General features: G+C 41.2%; 1 pseudogene; it reads left to right on the plus strand.

Annotated features, from left to right (window-relative positions):
- The first annotated feature begins 1,040 nt into the window (after positions 1-1,040).
- Positions 1,041-22,793, plus strand: LOC140594108 (small ribosomal subunit protein eS21-like; annotated as a pseudogene).
- The last annotated feature ends 302 nt before the right edge of the window (positions 22,794-23,095 follow it).

Here is a 23,095-nt window from a genome sequence, read left to right on the forward strand (position 1 = left end):
GAAGTATGGTCTCAGGAGGGAAGAGGCAGGACCATCTGGAGAAATTGACCATCTCTTCTATCAAAGGAAACTTGCCACACTGGCCATAGAAACCCTAAGAATTGGGGATCCCTGGGTGGCTCAGCAGTTTAGCACCTGCCTTTAGCCCAGGGTGCAATCCTGGAGTCCCAGGAATGAGTCCTGCATCGGGCTCCCGGCATGGAGCCTGCTTCTCCCTCTGCCAGTGTCTTCTGCCTCTCTCTCTCTCTCTCTCTCTCTCTCTCTATCATGAATGAATAAATAAATAAACCTTTTTTTAAAAAAAAAGAAAGAAACCCTAAGAATTAATAAAAGATGAAAAAACTGAGGACTGGGGCACATGGGTGGCTCAGTGGTTGGGCATCCAACTCCTGATTTTGGCTCAGGTCATGATCTCAGGGTCCTAGGATAGAGCCCCACATCAGGCTCTGTGCTCAGTGGGTAGTCTCCTTAATGTGTTCTCTCACCCTCTCCCTCTCCCTCTGCCCCTCCCCCCACAATCTCTCCTCTCTAAAATATATAAATAAAATATTTTTAAAAACAACAATAAAACTTAGGACTATCAGAGAAAGGTATTAGTCCTGTGGGTGAGTTGTCCTAAAGTTGAGTCTTGGAAAAATAATCTTGGAAAACCTGATTGTTGCCACAGATCCAGGCTCTAAACCCCAGTTGAGCATCATTAATTATAAAGCTGATTTTTTTTTAAATCTCCATCTAACTACTGCATTTATTTCTCAAATGGTTTTTTTCTCCAAAGTTGGAAGAGTAAAAGATATGGTTAAAACTAGAACAGAACTGGGTGTTATATGCAACTAATGAGTCACTAAATTCTAACCTGAAATTAATAATACACAATATGTTAACTAACTTGAATTTAAATACCACCCCCCAAAAAAAGAAAAGAAGGAAACCCCAGAACAGAGACACTTAGAAAATCTTAAAACAGAACACTTCTTCCAACCATATCTTACTTTTCTTTCTGTGCTTCTACTCATGGCAGTGGCAGCAGGCATGCCTTCAACATGCAGAATGAGGCCAGGGAGGCTGTGGGCCTGTCTCTGCTGCAGAAACACTCTGCTAGCAACCATGGGTACCAAGAACCACACATCCATGCAGATGAATGTGGCCAAGGTTAAGAAGATGACAGGCAGATTTAATAGCCAGTTTAAAGTCTATACTATCTGTGGGGCCATTAGAAGACTGGGTAAGTTGGATGACAGCATCCTCTGACTGGCCAACAGCATTGTTTCCTACACAGGATCACGGATGTGTAATATTTGTCATAAATAAATAGCAAACCCCCTCACCCCCCAAAAAAGACAAAAACCAAATATAATCTTAGAACTTGAAAATGTGGGCACCTGGGTGGCTCAGTGGTTGAGTGTCTGCTTTTGGTTCAGGTCATGATCCCAGGGTCCTGGAATCAAGTCCCACATCGGGCTCTCTGCAGGGAGCCTGCTTCTCCCTCTGCCTGTGTCTCTGCCTCTCTCTGTGTGTCTCTCATGAATAAATAAATATTAAAAAAAAAAACTTGAAAATGTAACACAGATAAAACTGGAATTATTTCAGTGAAAGTAGACAAAAGGAAGTCATGAAGCCCATCTACTAAGGTACCCATCACTTTCTGTGGGGACTCTGAGTGTTCCATGGAGCACGGCTTGAAAAATCACTGCCTTAAGAAAAGAAAGAAAATCATTGCTTTCAAGAATTAGAATCAGAGTGGCCTGGGTGGCTCAGTCAGTTAAGTGTCTGCTTTCAGCTGAGGTTATCATCCCAGGGTCCTGGGATCAGGCCCTGTGTCTGGCTCTCAGCTCAGTGAGGAGTCTGCTTCTCCCTCTTCCTCTGCCCCTTCTCCTGCTTGTGCTCTCAATCTCTCTCATAAATAAATCTTAAAAAAAAAAAAATTAGAATCACCAGCAATTTGATGCATAGAATGAACTGGCCATTTTTAATGATGGTGAAACCACCAGAGAAGCCTAATCCCTACTTACACCATATAAAAACCACTCCTGACCTCTCCCAGAGTATCCACAAAAATGAGCACTCTCCTATTCCTCACTGACTACACTGGGTACACTCCTGAAGTTTAGTAGCATATAAGAATCATCAGGGATTCCTGTTTTCAAAATAGATTCCTGTACTGAGACATCACAGAGGTATCATTCACTGTTTGTAGGGAAGCTCTTAAGAAACGACCTTCAGGGATCCCTAGGTGGTGCAGCGGTTTGGTGCCTGCCTTCGGCCCAGGGCGTGATCCTGGAGACCCGGGATCGAATCCCACGTCGGGCTCCCGGTGCATGGAGCCTGCTTCTCCCTCTGCCTGTATCTCTGCCTCTCTCTCTGTCTCTCTCTGTGTGACTATCATAAATAAATAAAAATTTTAAAAAATAAAATAAACTACCTTCAGCAACATCCAAGTAAATCTGGGTCAGCTGTCCTGAGGACTACACTTTAAGAAACACAGACTCAAAGATAGAAAACATGAAAAAAATGATATGGAAGACATATTAAAAACACCCATTGGCCTACCTCATGAAGGGCCTTGAATACCGAGTGAAGGCATTTGAACTTTATTCAATTAACTGCAGGGAGCTATTAAAGTTATTTGAGCAGCAAAGGGATAAGAGATGAACTTTAAGAAAGTCTAGAAGCAGGACATGAAATCAGAAGAATAGGGAAAAATACGTTAGGAGGTTATTGTAAGGGTCAAAGAAAGATATACGGAGTTTCTGGATTTGAACAGTTATGGTGAGAAAGAAGACAAGAGAACAGATAATAGCCCAAGTTGTGGACTAAATGTTTGTGTCCCCCAAAATTCATACATTAAAGCCTAAGGCCCAAAGGAATGGTATTGGGAGATGGGACCTTTGGGAAGGTAATAAGTATTAGATGAGATTACAAGGGTGAGGCCCTAAAAAAAAAAAAAAAAAAAAAAAAAAAAAAAAAAAAAAAAAAAAACAAGGGTGAGGCCCTCACGATGGGGAGCCACCAGAGAGCTTGCACTCTCTCTACCTTATAAGGACAGTGAGAAGGTGGCCATCCACAAAGCAAGGGAGACAGCCTTCATCAGGACCTGACCTTCTATGCTGGCATCTTGATCTTTGACTCTCCAGCCTCCAGAACCATAAGAAGTAGGTTTCTGTGGTTTAAGCCATCCAGTCTGCAGTATTTGGGTATAGAAACCTGAGCTGGCTGACACTCTATAAAGAATCAGTAGGGTTTGGCAGGTACAAGGTTGGAAATCAAGAGAAAAATAGATTCAAATATGAGACCCATGTTTCCAAACTAACTGGAAAGCAAGAATGGTTGTTCCTTTAACAAAAGGGAAGAGTCAGAGCTTCCTTTTAGGGAAGAGAAGGACCCACACTGATCATTGCGCTTACCCTGAGGCAGGGCTTGCAAGAGGAGGTAAAGGAGCAGTCCTCAGGGACCACATTATCCCTCTAGCCATAACTGGTTAGACTGATGTCAGCGTCTGACCCAGGGGCCGCCCACTTATAGGCTGATCAGGGACCTATGAGCAGCCCTGAGCATAGCCATTCAAATTACTTGTCTCAGGAGTCTGGGGGGAAAACACCCACATACACACAAGAAAATGAGGCCGTTACATGTAGGTGACCCTGAAAGGATGCCAAGAAGAGTCATAACCTTGAGAAGAACCATAAAGCACAAGTAAAATGAAGAGACACTGTAGCTGTGAGACAGAGGGGAGAACCTAAGCCAGCAGTTACCACAGATGGAAGCGAGACACACAGAAAGTGAGGCCCTTTAAGAGTGAATCACTCAGCTACAGCCGAGGTCCTTCACTGGGTGTTTTGGGATTCCTTCCTGGCCCAGCACATGGGGAGTATTCAAGAAACAGGTGCGTTGAAAATTTAAAAAACAAATGCCACTCATGTCTTGTCCCATCCTCCAGTCCCTGCTGCTCCTGAAGCCTCGATGTTTGCTTCCTCGGGTTCCCATATGCGTTCTCCTCACAACAGATTCCTCACTGCTTGGCAACCTGAGTGAGAATCTGTTCCCACCCAAGCAAGAATGGGACAGAAGCAAAACATACCGTATTTGAGATATTTCCAGAAAACTGAGGGGTAGGGGATGAAACTGTGGGATACTGAACCCAATGAAGCTTGGGAGAAGGGGGCGAAGCACGTGTGAAGCGTCTGAAAGCATTACGTGAAGGCTACCTAGCTTGACAAAGCAGATCACACAGATCAAAAAGAGAGACGAGGGTTAAGTCCTGAGGAAATCCCTCACTTAGAGGAGAAAAGTCAGAGGAGGCAAAGGACACAGAACTCATACTTTCGAAGGTCTCAGCCTATTTTGCATCAGGTTCATAAACGATCATTTGCACCGACCATTGGAACACGGCCGCTTTTATCCTGCACAAAAGCCATGTTTACTGAGAGGCCTCTTTCCCTTGGCTTCATATTTCATGTAGAGGCATGGTAGCAAGAGCTAACAGTCCTGGCTTGCCCCCCCTTCCCCCCAGTAGGTGAGGAATGACTTACCTAATTGGTGAACAGGTGACAGGACCAGCTACAGAGCCGGCTCGGTGAGGCGCTCTGAGTATATGACACTTCAGGAAACCCGGTAGGCCCTCAGACTTAGCCCCGTTCTCCAGTCTCCACTCTTCAATAATCAACCTAAAGAGATCTCTGTCGTTTGGACTCACGTGCCAATCTCTCAATTGGTTCTGAAGGCGGGGCAGGGCCAGAAAAGGTGTTTTATGTTAATTCTCTATTGCAGGCTGGTTACTGAGAAAGTAGACTCTGAGACAACCATTTCATGCCGGGAGTTGGTTGGGGAGTGCTCTTGAGAATCAACAGCTGTGGAATAAGGGAAAGAAGCAGGCTCACAGGAGAAGTCAGGCCGCCATGCCTCACTGGGCTGCCAGATTTAGCAAATAAACACATAGTTAACTTTGAATTTCAGATAAACAGCAAAAAGAATTTTAGCAGCAATGTGCCCCATGCAATATTTAGGACATACTGATTCCAAAAAATTGCTGTTTGTCCAAAATTGAAAGTTAACTGGCCAACTACATTTATTTTATCTGGCAACCCTCAGCTACCCAGCATGGAGTTCAATGGGAAGCTGGGAAAGCCCTTTCAACCTGTTCTCCATTGGGCAAGGAAACTGGGATTTTACAGCCTCACGCAGGCCAGTCATTGGATACAGCTGCTCCTGGGAATGGAGCAGAAGCTTGAACAACGTGGTTCTTTTCAGCCACGGGCAATTCCTGGAAAGGACTGGCAGCTGAAGAGTGTCAGCCAACTATAATCCAGGCAGCTGTGGGGGTAAATCCTTCAGTCCTGAGAGAGGACCTGGGTCGTACAATACAGCTACCATGACCTACATCTCTCTCCTCCAAAAATCCTCTAACAATGATACATTATTTATTTAGTCTCTTCTGTTTTTTCAGCAATGTGCTAGGGCCCTAGAGGCACTTCTACTTTTTATTGAAAACTGTCAGTAGATGAAAAGAGAGAAGCCAATCTATTTGGTGAATGAGTTCTCAATTTTTTATATTGAGATTCTCATACTTTTCCTTGGCCTTTTGAGATAGGTAGGCCCTGTCACAGTTTTTCTTTCAAAAATAGTTTTTCGAAGATACATATTCTATACCCATCCCAAAGAGAAAATTTACAATACGCTAGGAAAGAAAGCTACTTCCTTAAATTAAAAAGGGTTTTCCACCAAAAACTTAAAACAATCCTTTTTTTTTTAATTTTTATTTATTTATGATAGTCACAGAGAGATAGAGAGAGGCAGAGACACAGGCAGAGGGAGAAGCAGGCTCCATGCACCGGGGGCCCGACGTGGGATTCGATCCCGGGTCTCCAGGATCGCGCCCTGGGCCAAAGGCAGGCGCCAAACCGCTGCGCCACCCAGGGATCCCTCCTTTTTTTTTTCAAATTCAACTCTGTTTTTTTTCATTTAATTCTTTATTATGGAAATTTCTAACATATACACACAGAAAGAATAATGAGCTCTGTGTACCTATCACTCATCTTCAACAATTATCAACATTTTGCCAATTTTCAAATATCATTCTGAAAAGTAAGGTATCTGTAAACTATCCTGAAGAGTAAAATACCACATCTCCATAAAAGTCAGGAGCAAGATATAACGATGCCTACTTTTATATAGTCAATAATTTTGCCCTAGAGTTACTGGTCAATACAAAAAGATCAGAAAAAAGAAATAAACACGAAATATTTATAAATACATTGGCAAGGTAGATATATGCCCAGAAAATCCAAGGCAATCAATAATATCTCCACGGACTAATTATAATTTTCAGAAAGGTAGAAACAAAATTAACATGAAAATCTACAGCTTTTCCATAATCAGCAAGACTAATGTAATATAGAAGAGTGCTATAATTCAATTCCAATGAAACCCTGAATTACATTAAAAAACTTAAAAGTATGAAATTTATTGAAGATAACTATATAATTTTAATGAAAGCCATAAAAGATATTCCTAGATAAAACGGTTCAATATTATACAGATATTAATGCTCCCCAAATTAAATAATACATGTGATGCAATTTTAATCAAAATCCCATGGCAGCCTGGGTGGCTCAGCAATTTAGTGCCACCTTCAGCCCAGAGCATGATCCTGGAGTCCCAGGATTGAGTCCCATGTCGGGCTCCCTGCATGGAGCCTGCTTCTCCCTCTGCCTATGTCTCTGCCTCTCTCTCTCTCTCTCTCTCTCTGAATTTCATGAATAAATAGATAAAATCTTAAAAATAAATAAATAAATAAATAAATAAATAAATAAATAAACACAAAAACAAACAAACAAACAAACCCAGATACATCATGGGGTATGGAAGAAGAAATATAAAGAAAGTCACTTAACCCTAGAGAACAAACCGATGGTTCCCGGAGGGGAGAAGGTGGGGCATGGGTGAGACAGGTGAAGGGGATTACAGAGCACACATATGGTGAGCACTGAGTAATGTATAGAGTTGTTGAATCACTATATTATACACCTGAAACTAACGCAATATGGTATGTTAACTATACTGGAAATAAAATAAATAGAAAGTCAAAAGCAAGTGAATTATGACAGGCAATATTGCAATTGATATAACAAAATTTGATACCTCATTATTTTTTGATACCTCATTATTTTATGATGTATAACATCTATATCTCATTTTATCTGAATTATCTAAACATGGATTAATATTTTTATATACACATACATTTATATAAAGAACCTATCAATCAATTAGAAACAACCCAATAGATAGCTGAGGTCTATCTGCACAGGGCTTTTCCTGCAGAAAAGGTGCCATATCGTTGAAAATGTCTCATAGAGTAACTATGTGGTTTTGCTTTACTCACAGAATTATTCATTGGATCTGTGGTCCTAAAAGTGACCCTAAAGCAATTCACTTGAAGAAATCAGGTCTCAAAGATTCTAGGTGGGGAAATGTTTGAAGTATGTCATCAGTAGTTCCATATTTAAGTGAAGATAAAAAAAGCCCAACTAATATATATATATATATATAAAATATATTATATAATATATTATATTATACAATAATAATTATATAATATTTAATTATATAATATATAATATATAATATATAATATGATTATATTAATAATTATTATATATTAATATATAATTGTATGTTATTTATAATATATAAAATATATTATGTTATATAATATATAAATGTAATATATAATCATTATATTAAATTCATATATAATATGTATATATATATATATATATACACTGAACACAGGACAGTGAATTAAGCACAGATTCTTTTTAAAAGACCTACCCGGAAGATAAACCCTGACTCAAGCTTTATTTTATTTTTTTTTTTTATTATTTATGATGGTCACACACAGAGAGAGAGAGAGGCGCAGAGACATAGGCAGAGGGAGAAGCAGGCTCCATGCACCGGGAGCCTGATGTGGGATTCGATCCCGGGCCTCCAGGATCAGCGCCCTGGGCCAAAGGCAGGCACCAAGCCGCTATGCCACCCAGGGATCCCTGACTCAAGCTTTTGAGAAACTATTCTGAACCTGATGGGCCATTGGAAGGAATCACAATATGTAAAAATTCCTTAAATAAAAATGTACTGACTTTAAATAATTTTGTCTAATGTTACACATCATTTTAAAAAATCCTTTACACTGTAGGAAAAGGAAAAACAATAGAAATCTACCACCCAATTAAAAACAACCCAACTGAAAAACAAGTAAAGAATCAAAACAATTTGCAGACAAGATACAGATGTTCAGAAGCACATATGGAATATTGTTCATATGAATAAGTTCAGTTAATAAAATAATGAGACATCAACTCTCAACCACCATCCTGAGTCAAAAAATCTTAAGGGCTTGCAATTTTACCCTCCTTTCAGGCTAACAAGTTAGCTTACCAGAGTGTTATACAGATTCTGACAAAACAATATAAACCCCCCCTTAAAACAAAAAGGTGCTCTGATCAGCTAATACATGTATAAGATCTTCTGGGTGCTTATGTTCCTATTTGAAGCAGTTAGTTAACATTCTGACATATGCAGCAGTCTCTTAGAGGTTTGGTTAGTGTGAGTCAATTGTCAAGTATATGAGCAACTCTGAATATTCATTATTAGTACAGTAGGATCCTTGAACTTGCAAGTCTGGGTACAGAGTCAGGACCCATAGTGATTATACCAAGCTACAGTCAGCCTGCTGGACCCAAACACATCTAGCTTCCTGACCCCTTTGTGCATTTTTACCAAACCCAAACATTTTCAGCTGTTTCTCACTTGAGATAATTTTCAACCACTATTTTCATCATCATAGTCATTTCCAGTTTTTTTAGTACCTGTTAAAAAGCATCATCCAAACTTGAACACACTACTGTAGGTGCCATCTAAACAACAGAGAATATATCGTACACACTGAGTCCTCTTTTTGCATGCATGTACCCTGAACGTGAACTGGCTTTTTCTCCCGCTGCTGTACTTATAGAATCTCCTCGAGCTTCTACTTAACTCCAATTCCCAGGTCTTTTTCACATGCAGAAGGAAGCAGGTGAGAGCTTGCACTGTGGAACCATACTTCCTAAATTTTAATTCTGGCTCCGCCACATGCTGAGTGTAATGTTAGAAAAGTTGTTTGATATGTCTCCAAACCTTAACTTTCCTATCTGTACAACAGGAGTGATAATAAGAATATCTACCTCAAAGTGTTGTTGTGAGGATGAGGGAAGTCACCTCTGAAGAAATTCTTGGTACGATCCAGGCTATTTATTTCCCCCACATCCCACCGTGTATTGGATAGACAACATTTTATTTAATTCCCGCAGGAATGCTATGATGTAGATATTACTGCATCCACTTGACAGATGCAAAATCTGAGGTTCCTAGAGTTTAGGTATTAAGTCAAATAGTTGCTAAGTAGCAGAGCCAGGGTTGTAATAAGACCTGCCTGACTCCAAAGACCAAATGCTATGTCTTGCACAATTTAGGGGCATTCTTCCCCTTCCTGTATTTCTCCATTTATTAAGCTTTCCTACCATATAATAAGGAGGTTAAGAGAGCAGATTCCCAAGGCAAACTACCTTGTGTGATGATCTTGAACAAGTTCATCTTTATGTGATCTCAGACAAGTTACTTAACTTCTCCATGCTTCAGTTTTCCCATCTGTAAAATAAGAAATTTAATAGCAATACCTGCCTCAGAGATTTTGGGACTGATTGAATGAGATACCATTGAACACAGTGTCTACCCATTGGTGAGCACATAGCAGATGTCAGCTGTGTCATTTCCACTGCAATCCACTTTGCTAATTCCAGCCAAGTCTGCTTAGGAAACCATCCTAAGTGTATTTCCAGGGTTTTGCATCAAATTTACAAAACACCTCTGACCTTTCTGAAATACATATGTTCCTGTATCTAAGATATGTCACATTCCATCTAGAGTTCTCTTCCTTGCTTTGCGAATTCCAGGAGGATAGAGTTGAAAAGAGGGAGAAACAAAAGCCATCAAAACTGGTTAAAACACAGAAGACCCAGAAATAACAGAAACTTGACTGGCTATGACTCATCAAGGGTGACTTGCATCAGTTCCTACTGCTAAACCACAATTCACTTCCAATATTGCTCAGCCCTGCAACTCACTTTTGAGGGCACTGATTACAAAATGTTCTTTTAGAGATCAACCCAGATGCCAGGAGCTCCCCACCTTCACACTTAATGGAATTGGTTTGGATAACTAAGCTTTCAGTATTTCAAGGCTGAAGGAAAAGGAATTCATAATCCCTACATAAGCTTTGGTATTTATTATTGTCCCCATTTTACTGCTGAGGAAGGTGGGTCTTCTTGAGGCCATTTTTTGTATTTTGGTAAAATACAAAACTTTGGGTAAACAAAGTCACAGAGTTGATTAAGGGCGAAGATGAGAGTTGACCCGTATCTCCACAATGCCCCCTCCAGATGGAAGTGGCCTATGGGCAGCAATAGCAGTGCCTCCCAAACTGGTCCTCCATCCACATGCTGGCCACCCCAGCTTTGCAATATCTTCCTGCGTCCTAAATTTTACTTTTTTTTTTTTTTAAATCAATGCATGTTTTGCTACCTAAATAAATTTAGAGAATACTAGTCTGAACAGTACCAGCTGTGAAATCACAGGCTTTACACACCATGTATATATTGTGTAATGCATTTCTTAAAATGTATTCATTTCCTAAGTTTACCATAACAAATTATGATGAAGTGGGTGAGTTAAAACAACAAAAATGTATTCTTTCATAGTTCAGGAGACCAGAAGATCAAAATAAGTGTGTCCCTAGGGTCTGTTACTTCTGGAGTTTCTTTTTTTTTTTTTTTTTTTTTTTAAGATGTTATTCATTTATTCACAAAAGACACAGAGAAACAGAGGCAGAGACACAGGCAGAGGGAGAAGCAGGCTCCATGCAGAAACCTGACGTGGGACTCAATCCCAGGACTCCAGGATCACACCCTGGGCCGAAGGCAGGCTCTAAACTGCTGAGCCATCCAGGGATCCCCACTTCTGTAGTTTTTGAGGGAGAAATTATCCCATACCCCTCTCTTGGCTTCTTGATGTTCCTTGGCTTGTAGACACATCACTCCAATCTCTATCTCCATATTCACATGAACTTTTTCTCCATATGTCTGTGTCCAATCTCCTCTTTTCTCTTCCTTTTATTTTTAAGATATTATTTATTTATTTGACAGAGAGAGAGAGCACAAGCAGGCAGAGGAACAGGGAGAAGGAGGCTCTGAGCAGAGAGCCTGACCCAGGACTCCCAGGACCCCAGAATCATAACTGAGCAGAAGGCAGATGCCCAAGGGACTAAGCCCGCGGGGTATTCCTCCTTCTTCTTTCTCTTATAGAGACACCAGTGATTAGATTCAAGGCCCACCCTAACCCGAGGATTATTTCATCTAAAGAGCCTTAATTAGCTACATCTGCAAAGACCATATTTCCAAATAAGGTCACACTCTGAGGTTCTGGGTGACACCAATTTTGACAAAGACACCAATTTTGAGAAAAGACATTATTCGACCCACTACAATGAGTAAATGATAATTATATTGTTTTTTGAAGGTTTATCCATGTACCACCTAAAATCATCCTGCACCCTGCTAGTGGTTTGCCAACCTCCCTATGGAGACCTGGAGGCCCTCGGGGACCTCTCCTACTTTTTAAAAGCAGGAGATTTTATAGTCAAGATGGTTGCATTTCCTTTACTGCATTCGAACCAATGTATATTTTGGTAAATCAAGAAGTTCCTCTAGATAGAGCCGATTTTCTGGTTTGGGGAACTCACGAAATGTAATTAATAATAGGTTGTTTCAAATGCTATTTCAAGAAGGTAGATGTAGCTTATTGCATGATTCATTGTTTTCTGAAATTAGTAGCTGTGCACATACAGGTCTTTGTGGGATTGAATTTGGAGATTTATTTATTAAGTCTTCTCTCCATAGAGAAAACCAAAGAATCTTAAGGTGGATTTGCAATTTAAAAGAGGCCATTAGGTAACACTGGATATTTGTGAAACTCCATTTTGGGCAGGAAGACCAGGCTACCTCAGAACACTGTCAGCAGGAACCCAGAGTAAGCCCAAATTTTCAGTCCACAGAAGGATAGAAAGGAGAATTTATTCTCAGCAGCCTTTATGGACCTAGACTTCCATGGGAATAACAGGTTGAATAAACTTGGGTTTTTCCATTTAAGATAATGTTCAGATGAGCTTACTCTTCTAAATGCACAGATATCAGCTCTTTCTAAAAAGTAGGCAGCAGATAATGAAAATTAAAGACCTCAGGAAAGCCTCTTTTATTGACCACTTCTTATTTTTAATTTAGATCCTCTTTTGCTCCAAAATATTAAGAATGACCATTTATCAAAAGCATAGGAAACTCTCTTTAATGAAAAAGTATCAGATGGTGAAGATCAATTATTATATGAGCTCCATGCAAAATATTATAAAAGATGCATAAGAGCAGATGCTATGCCTGGAAACATCTAAATAAGCACATTTCCATAAAACATATGGTGTAGGAGCTTTCATATACATACCTTAGTGTTTATACCAAGTTAAATAATTCAAGATGGTATAACCAGCTGAGAGAAATGTGATTAAAACACTTCAAATAAATTGGGTTATTGCCATGACAAATAACCTAAACAGAAGAAACAACAACAACAAAACCCACTTAGACAAGAGGAGGTTAGAGAAGGTCCCAAAACTGAAAGTTTCAGTATTTACTGCCAAAACCTCTAAGTTACAAGATGTTACTAACCCACACCTTGTATTTCCACCAACAAATATATCTTAAAGAAGCAACCTAAATTTTCACATTCAAATGGTTGCTGGCCTTCAAAAAGTATTGGCCACTATATAACTATCACCCAACACTATTGCCAACAAAGGGAGTTTTGTGAGACTTATTTGTAGAATTTCCTTAGAGATTGACCATTCACCTCACAAGAAAACATCTTCCTTTACTTTTTAATCATTCCCAGTTTTAATCATTGCCCAGTTGGCAATGATGTGAATTGCCAAATGAATAGGAAGGCTTTGGAGGGTCAAGGACAAGCAGCTCCAAAGGAAAATATCGCTTTGCCAGAAACATATGTTTTTTAAAGATTTATTTATTTTAGGGCAGCCCGGGTGGCTCAGCGGTTTAGCACTGCCTTCAGCCCAGGGCCTGATCCTGGAGTCCTGGGATTGAGTCCCACATCAGGCTCCCTGCATTGAGCCTGCTTCTCCCTCTGCCTATGTCTCTGCCTCTGTGTGTGTGTGTCTCTCATGAATAAATAAATAAAATCCTCTAAAAAAATAAAAAATAGGGCAGCCTGGGTGGCTCAACGGTTTAGTGCCGCCTTCAGCCCAGGGTGTGATCCCGGGGGCCCGGGATCGAGTCCCACATCGTGCTCCCTGCATGGAGCCTGCTTCTCCCTCTGCCTCTCTCTCTCTCCTCTCTCTTTCTCTCTCTCTGTGTGTCTTTCCTGAATAAAATAAATAAAAAATCTTTAAAAAAAATAAATAAATAAAAATAATTTAAAAATAAAAAAACACTAAAAAAAAGATTTATTTATTTTAGAAAGAGAGTGAATGTGGTGGGGGAGGGGCAAAAGGAGGGGGAGAGAGGGAAACTCCAGCTGACCTTGCATTGACTGCAGAGTCCTATGTGGGCTCCATCTCAAGACCCAGACACAACCTGAGCCAAAACCAAGAGTTGGATGCTTAACCAACTACACCACCCAGGTGCCCTAAGTGCACATTTTTTTTAAGTTTATTTTTTTTTTTTCAGTAATTTCTACACCCAATGTGGTGCTCAAAGTCACAACCCCAAGATCAAGAGTCGCACACTCTTCCAACTGAGCTAGCCTTGTGCCCCCAGAAATGTACATTTTTAACAGGAGACAGGCAGCACTCTGATAAGCTTTTGCAGGGAAGAAAGTGAGGATGGGGTGGGGAAGGGGAGAAGGGCCCATTAGAGGAAAAAATTAAGAATGAGAAATTTTGGCGTTATTTACCCTACTCCCTGAAAGCAGGGCCTCAAAGCAGGTATCAATGTACTAACGGCTGAGTGAAAACGCTGCAGGAAAGGAACTTGTTTAACTTGGCTTAACATATCCTTTCTCAAACTGACTTGACTGCAGATCCCCATCTCCATGTATCAATGTTCAACATCCCAGTTCTGCAGGATGTGTTATGGGGAATAGAATAGCCTAAGATAGCTCTGGGGCAGCCTCCCATGACTCTCACCTCCTGGTCCTGATATCTTTGTGTGGTCCCCTTCCACATTTAATAGAGCCAACTTGGGGTGCCTGAGTGGCTCAGTAGTTGAGGGTCTGCCTTTGGCTCAGGTCATGATCCTGGGGTCCTTGGATCGAGTCCTGCATCAGGCTCCCGGAGAGAGAGAGAGGCAGAGACACGGGCAGAGGGAGAAGCAGAGAAGCAGGCTCCATGCACAGAGCCCATGCGCAGATTTGATCCCAGGACTCATGCCCTGGGCCAAAGGCAGACACTAAACCACTGAGCCATTCAGGGATCCCTAAAATCTTTTTTTTTTTTTTTTTTTTGAAGAAAGAAAGAAAGCTTTGCTGAGAGAAAGAATCTGACAACAAAGTGAAGTGGGGCTGAGAGATTGAGAAACAAAATACCTAGTAACATTCTGGTCCCTGGTCTAGTGATCACTGATACCACCTGCCCTTCACCCTTCTCACTGTGAGCTTTCCAGTAAATTCCCCTTTGGGGCAACTAAGTCGGTCAAGTATCTGACTCTTGCTTCTACTCAGGTCACCATCTCAGTTGTGAGATTGAGCCTCACTTCAAGCTCCATGCCTAGTGAGGAGTCTGCTTGGAATTCTTCCCCCCCCTTCTGTTCCTCCCTTGCTCTCCCTCTCTCAAACAAATAAATAAAATCTTTTTTTAATAAATTCCCTCTTTGCCCAAGTTGGTTTTCCAAACCTTGCCTCCCAAAGACTCTTGACTGGTACGCTCCCACATAACTTCATGCTTCCCCTTACACAGCCTTACACTGGTAACTTACACCCCTTACACTGGTAACACTGGGCCACAATTGCCCTTGCTCATCTACCTCCCTATCCACAGGGATCTTCCAAGTGCATGGCATTCTGCCCTTCCCTGGAAACCACACTCAACAGATAGGGCAGGACTCCGACAACCCTTCCTGTACCTCACAATCTTGGGACCTGAACCATAGTTGATTTGCTCAGGGCGAACCAAACAGATTCTCCTTTCAGGAACCAGGAAGTGATACCCACAGAGACTGGACACAGAAACCCCTTCTACTAACAAGAGCACTCTCAGAGAAGGAGGTTACCCTCTAGGTGGTGAGGGGGTCCCAAGCGATCTTAGTCCCTGTGAATTCTCTAAGAACCTCTAGCATTCTTCCAACAAGCCTACAAGGACATTTCATTTCCTAAAGCCAAAAGAAACTTGACCAATACATGCCCTCACCTGCTGTAGTCTCCATGTGAACAGGGACAATTTGTGTACCATTGTAGCTCCAGAGCCAGCAAAGCCCCTAGCACACGGTCAGAATTCACTAAATATTTTGTGAATGACGGAAGCTCATAGCACTCGATGGGAGATGCTCTTTGTCCCATCTAGCTGGGGAAATCTTGATTGTTTTTACTCTCTTGTTTTCAAGGCCCTGAACTCCTGTGTCCTGCCCTTGGTTCTCCCTGCACTGTCAGCTATAGGGGCCAACGAGTCCTTTGTAAGCAGCACATCACATCCCTGACCAGGGATGCACTTTAGATAGTAGAGGTCCTAGGCCTCCCATCATCCAGGAAGCTTTACCTTTGATGGCATGCCCAGGGTCACAAGTCCTATTATCCTGTTTTTACTGTACATCTTATCTATACTGGGCTAGAACCATGCTGACCAAATACTGGTTTCATCCTGACAATGTCATGTTTCCAGCAGGCTCTGACTCCTAGATCTTATTATTCATCTGGTCTTTGCTCTCGATACTCTAGAAAGGGCTTTTTAGCATGACCCATTGCTTCAGGTGGGAAGCAATGAGTTTCAGGGAAATTTCTGTCTTTCATAGAACCATCCTTCGAAGTACAGACCTTGTATATGAATAGAATAAGGGTTGGTGGGGAGTGGGACAGGGCATGGGAATTATAAACCAAGTTTAGGACCTTCCAACTGAAAGAAGAGGAGCCAAGAAACTGTGGTTAGCAGAGGATAAAGAAGCAAAGTAAGGTGGGCAATTGTTGAATTGATGACCTAAAATTCATTTCCCCATTCTCCTGTTCCTAAAAGTACCCAGAGCTGCTCCTCTATGCTTAGCTACAGGTAGAACTGATAACCCTTTAGTTCCAGGCCCAAAAAATCTGAGCCAATCATCTTTTACCTCAGAGATCTATCCTCAGTGGCATTACTCTGATCACAGCAACTGATGGGTGCATTACTGGTTTGAGCAAAATGAAGCCCAGCGTTTTCTTTGATATTTGGAGGAGGAAATGTATTTTTCTCTGACATGGCTGGCTCAGTCAGTTAAGCATGCAATTCTTGATCTCTGGGTGGTGAGTTTAAGCCCCACTTTGGGCATAGAGCTTACAAGAAAGGGAGGAAGGAAGGAAGGAAGGAAGGAAGGAAGGAAGGAAGGAAGGAAGGAAGGAAGGAAGAAAGGGAGGGAGGGAGGGAAGGAGGGAGGGAGGGAGGGAGGGAGGGAGGGAGGGAGGGAGAAGATGGTAGGAGGCAAAAAGAGAATGACTAGGTCACCTGTCTGGCCCAGTCAGCAGAGCATGCAACTTTCAATCTCAGGGTCCTAGAAATTGAGGCCCACACTGGGGGTAGAGTTTACTTAAAATTTTTTTGTAATGAACTAAGTAAGTCCTGGGTGTCTTTGAGCTCCTAGATCAAACTAACCTGGAAGGCCATTCTACATCCAGACTTTGCAGTGACATAAGCCAATAAACTCTCTAAGAGGTTAGAGTTTGAGTTTAGTTTCCTGATACTTAACCTCTAAAAAGTGTGAACAAATACACAAGGGCTAACTAGCAAGCATCACATGCTAGAGTCTGGGCAGAACCATATGGATGGTCTTCTACCGTAAGAAGGATATTTCCACAGTCTCTCGGCCCTGCCCCTTAGTAGGAATAAACCCACTGGTTTTAAAAGGGGCACTAGATGGGATGAGCGCTGGGTGTTATGCTATATGTTGGCAAATTGAACTCCAATAAAAAGAAATTTTTTAAAAAAGGGTAGACTGGGGATCTCTGGGTGGCTCAGCGGTTTGGCTCCTGCCTTTGGCCCAGGGCGCGATCCTGGAGTCCCGGGATCGAGTCCCGCGTCAGACTCCCGGCATGGAGCCTGCTTCTCCCTCCTCCTGTGTCTCTGCCTCTCTCTCTCTCTCTCTCTGTCTATCATAAATAAATAAATAAATAAATAAATAAATAAATCTTTAAAAAAAGGGGGGGTAGACTTAGAGCCCCAGAGTTGACAGAAATTCATAGAATAGTTGAAATGCATGTAGTAATTCTAAAGCCTAGCAGGAAAAAAAAAGCCTTTTTTAAATAAAAATATTTAAAATTACCAAAACCAGTATGCTTTATTTAAAGGGTTGTTTATTCATAAGCAAACAAAAACTTACTAGCTGAACTTACTTCCAAGTTTAAATGCTGGGAACTGACAGAGCTTACTACCTTCTACTGAACCATAGAGAATTTAGGAGTTTCTTTGGTTTGTCCAGTTTTTGAGGAAGAAAAAAAAGATCTTCAACATCTGTAGGAAAATAAAGTCATTTGTTTTCCTGAAATTCCTGCAAGTTAGAAGCAAGCAAGGTAGGACTTATGTGTCCTTCTAGTGAACTCCCCCCACAGCCCTGCATTTGATCCCTCTCCAGGCATGTTCCACGTCCCCTACATGACAGCCTTTGATAAAACTGAGCACTTGTGGAGAGTGAGCACTTGTGAGCACTAGTGAGCACTTGAGGAGAGTGATTCTGAGTAGGCTGGGAGCCAGAGGCTGGGCAGGGCTATTGGAAATCAGGCAGGCCTTCTACCCTTCTGGGCCCTTTTACCCATCCCCTTCACCAGTAGGTGTTTCCATGTTTCCCTGCTCTGCTGGGACCTTGATCCACATAGTATTGTGATTTTCCCCTTATTTCCAACTTCTTTTCTCCTAACTCTTCCAATTAATCTATAAACAGGCTCAAATTGCATCCTCATCATAAAGAAAGAAAAGAGAAGGAGAAAAATAGGAAACACAACCCTCTTGTACCAGGTTAATTAGTGCCCCCCTCACCTGCCAAATTCATGTCTACTTGGAACCTCAGAATATGACCTTATTTGGAAACAGGGTCTTTGCACATGTAATTAGTTAAATTACATCTAGTAAAATTAAGACTAGATTATCCTGGATTAGGGTGAGACCTAATCGAATGACTGGTGTCCTTATAAGAGAAAACAGAGACCCAGAGGAGACACACAGAGAGAGCACCATGTGAGACACAGGCAAAAATTGGAGGAATGTATCTACAAACCAAGGAATTGCAAAGATTGCCAGAAACTCCTGGAAGCTAAAATGAGGCAGGGAAGGATCCTCCCCTAGAGCCTTCAAGGCAGAGCATGGCCCTACCAGCATCTTGACTTCAGACCACTATCCTCCAGAACCATGTAAATAAATTTCTGTTGTGTTAAGGCACCCAGTTTGTGGCAATTTGTTATGGTAGCTCTGGGAAACCAATACACTTCCCAATTTTGTTATTTTTCATCTTGTTCACCTGAACTTTCTAATTTTTCTACAGGACAACAAAAGCTTAAAAATTCCAAACCCTTTCTTGATTCTTCATCCCCTTGCTTCTTCCTTTCTCCCAAAGGCTGTCTATACTTAAACTGTCTCTATCTGCTCTCCTCTCAAACACTCCTCAGTCCACCCATGCTCTGGCTTCTGCCCCTACCCTCCCAAGGAAACTGCCCCAGCAGTCTCCACACTGCCAAATCCCCCAATTTTTAGCCTTTTTTTTTTTTTAGCCTTTCTTATTGACTTTCTCTGCCACATCTGTCAAATGCTCTTGCCTTCTTAAAAAGCTCTCCCTCTGGGAATTCCTGGGTGGCTCAGCAGTTTAGCACCTGCCTTTGGCCCAGGGTGGTCCCAGCATGGAGCCTGCTTCTCCCTCTGCCTGTGTCTCTGTGTCTCTGCCTCTCTCTCTCTCTGTGTGTGTGTCTCTCATGAATAAATAAGATCTTTTAAAAAAAAAAAAAAAGCTCTCCCTCTAACAATGTACATCACGGAGTATTTACACCCATTAAAATCTATTGGTTAGATGTATATATGTCGTAGCAGACATGAGTGGATTTTACAACATGATGCTTGGTGAGAAAGCTAAGCTATGGAAAGATATCTCTAACACATCATTTATACAAACTAAAAATATACACACGAAGCATTGATATACATTTTTTCAAATATATAAGAATAGTTTCCCACATAGTCATGAGGACTAAAGGAATAAATACAGAGTATGGTCTTACATAGACTAAGGAGCTTTTCATAGTATGCCATGAACTAGAGAGTACAGTTGGCTCAATCCTCTACCCCTGCCCTACCCTGGAAAACCTCTCTCTCTTTTTATCTATCTATCTTCCCTGGGCTTTCATGGTGCCATACTCACTATTTTTTCTCCTCCCCCCCCTCCAGCTCTTTTTCTTTCCATAAATAATGTAGCTCCTCAGGATACTTCAGGGTTCCTCCTGTTCTTGCTTCTGCTCTCTGAGAGATATTACCCACCACTGGGCCTTCAAACATCATCAAAGGATGGTGACTCCCATAACTCTATTTCTAAATCCAGGTCCAATTTACTTATGTACCAGGAATACATGTTCATGGATTTATCAGAGCTAGGATGAGCTTCATGATCAAAATGTAGTGGCTTAGATTAAAATCCAGAGTCAGCTTTACTCAGATTAAGAGAGTGGTGTGGGGATTCCTGGGTGGCGCAGTGGTTTGGCGCCTGCCTTTGCCCCAGGGCGCGATCCTGGACACCCAGGATCGAATCCCACGTCGGGCTCCCGGTGCACGGAGCCTGCTTCTCCCTCTGCCTATGTCTCTGCCCCTCTCTCTCTCTCTCTCTCTCTCTCTCTCTCTCTCACTCTGTGACTATCATAAATAAATAAAAATTAAAAAAAAAAAGAGAGTGGTGTGATGCAAGACAGAAAAAGTAAGTCTCTCTTTTCATTTTTCACCTGCCCTTTTACTGATTCCTCACTATCAGGCAAGCAGGTAGACACTGGACTTACTTAACCTAAACAGTAGCTTCTATAACACATAAATCCTTAGATCTCAGAATCGTATAATAAAGTTTATTCCTCATTCACATTACAGATCAATGCAAGTGTAAATGGTGGGGCAATCATCCTCCATCAATGATCTAGGGACTGGGGCTGCTTCTTGTGACTTCACATCTTTAACAGGTCAACCCTGGGGCATGTCTCTATCCAGAAGAAGAAATTAATACTGAAGATGGTCCCTGGGAGATTTTTTTTTATGGAACAGGCCTGCAAGTGCTCACCTCTGCCCAATTCTGTCAGGCAAAATTCAACATACGACCACATTTAACTGCATGAGACTGGAAAATTTGGTCCAGGCCTGTGTCCAGAAAGAAGAGGAAATAATCCAGGCAGACATAGCAATCTCTTCCACAGTGCTTTTCCTGCATTATCTCACTTAATCTTTCCACAACCACTTTATTATCTCTATTTTACCAATGAGAAAAATCAAGTCATAGAAAAAAGCAAACAACGAGCCTCAAACACTCAATAATACCCTGAAGCATTTTCTCCTGGCCAGGCTTACAGGTCTGGCAGCCAATCAGAGCTGCAAGATCAGATTGCCAAAATAAATTCACTTACATCAGCAACTTGTCATTAAAATCCTTGAAGATGGCATGGACTTCATTTAGGAAATAGTGAACAGTCCAAGAGTCACTATCACCGATCTCTTTTTTTCTCTTTTCAGAAGTGAGCATTAGAACACAGTGATACACAAATGATTGGTACAGAATTCTCTTCTTGTGTAATGGTGGCTCTGTGCTGTGTGTTAATGGTCTTGGTTCAGAGCCATATTCCTTATTGATGAAAGATAAATGAAATGACTCACCTAGCCAGCTGAGAGCTGGCATCTAAGCAGTTCTAAATTTTTTGAAATAATGTACTTGATTTATAACCTCTTTTAAATTCTAGTAACGCTTAACCTAATGAAGGTCTTTACCTCCCTCTTAAAGTCTGACCATTATGTTGACATCAGTTCCATTATTCACAACTCTTCATACAAGACTTCCCACCAATAACCTACTGTGAGAATAGGCCAGAATGATCTTGTAGGGAAAAAAAATTTACATTTTTTTATTCTGTCCTCATGATGAGACACTGGAGTTACTGGGCATCGGGAGAAGTTGGCATTTATCTGCCAAAAGAAAATAATTTCCATTTTCCAAACTTGACACAAGCCATGTGTACCCTTCTCTCAGAGTCATGTTTTATGAACCTCTTTCAACAAAACTAAAAAAAAAAAAAAATGAGGTTAAAACTATACCATTGCTACAACACAGTGGAAAGGGGACAGTCCTTGCCCTGCTGGAAAACAGAGGGGCTCTCTTGCAGTTAATAAAGGCACAAGGAATCTCAATGAAATTTCCCCATGGGGCCTACAGTATAAACACTGACACTATAAACACTGACACTATAAACAACTGTCTCATTCAACTTTATGTTTTCATAATGCTGCTCATGTAGGATGTGCAGTATTGGGGTGCCTGGGTGACTCAGTTGGTTAAGCATCCATGACTCTTATTTCGGTTCAGGTCATGATCTCAGGGTCGTGGGATCAAGTCCCAAGCTGCTTGTCCATCTCCCTCTCTCTCTGCTCTCCCCTTGTGCTCATACATACACACTCTCTCTCTCTCTCAAATAAATAAACAATTGAAGTGCATGAGTATTTAAAAATATTTGAATTACTTAATGTTAGACCATTATCAAAAATTTAGAACTCTGTATAGATTCAGTAGACTTATTCAAAATACTATTCCTTTGGTACTGAGACAATAAAAACTTGGATTGTTTTCACATTTTCAGAAATTTGATATGAGAAAAATATTAACAAACTGCAAGGAAATCATTTTAATATAATTTCTTGCAATTGATTTTTATGAGAATAAAAATGTTTCTACCCTCTTCATTATTGAAACTTAAACAACTGATGAACATAAACCTTTGGAAATCAAAATGCTATTTATGTTTTGTTTTGGCAGGTGGGTCTTAAGTTCCTAGAAAAAAATATACTGAATCATAGATCGATTTAAGTAAAACACATCACCTGGTTTTTCCTCTCTGAAAAGTTTCACTCCTAGATGATTTCTATGGCTTACATCCTACTATTGTACTGATTTCTACAGTCTGGAAGCTTCCTTGAATTCTCCCTTTATGTAAACTTTTCGAATATTACAACTTGGTTTAAAACACAAAATCAAAACCACAAAGACATACACATATACACATTCTCCTTTCTAAAGCTCTCCTAATAATCTCATTAATTTCCAAGGAGACTGGCACCTCTAAGGGAATCTTCGTTTTCTGTCTGTGTCCGGTTGTCCAGCAATAGCAAGCATGCTCTCATGGATAACGCTGGATGGGAATGTCAGCCTAGCAATGAGAATACACTCGGGCTGAACAACTGCTATGAGACCACCAAGAAAAACAGCATTCCCACCTCCCCTCCCTCAGACACCAAGTCAGCCTGAACCAGATTTGTCATCTCGACTAGGATCCAAATTTCTAGCCCAGAGCAAACCAATTGCTCCAGGCCAGGCACCTAGGACTCTTCTAGCCTGGAATGAATGACTCAGAAGTTCACAAGTTAAAATCCACCAACCTAAGCTAATCTAAACCAGGGGCTGCTTCTGAATTAAACCAGCATTTACTCATCCTCCAATGACTCAACCAGCCTCTGATAAAATTAATCAAAGACTCAAATGGATTATACTTCCACTCTTTTGCCTACACTCCCTACAATGAAGGTACTCACTATAGGGCTGTAGTGGTG

This window comes from Vulpes vulpes, chromosome 10 (assembly GCF_048418805.1).
Source record: "Vulpes vulpes isolate BD-2025 chromosome 10, VulVul3, whole genome shotgun sequence".
Taxonomy (NCBI): domain Eukaryota; kingdom Metazoa; phylum Chordata; class Mammalia; order Carnivora; family Canidae; genus Vulpes; species Vulpes vulpes.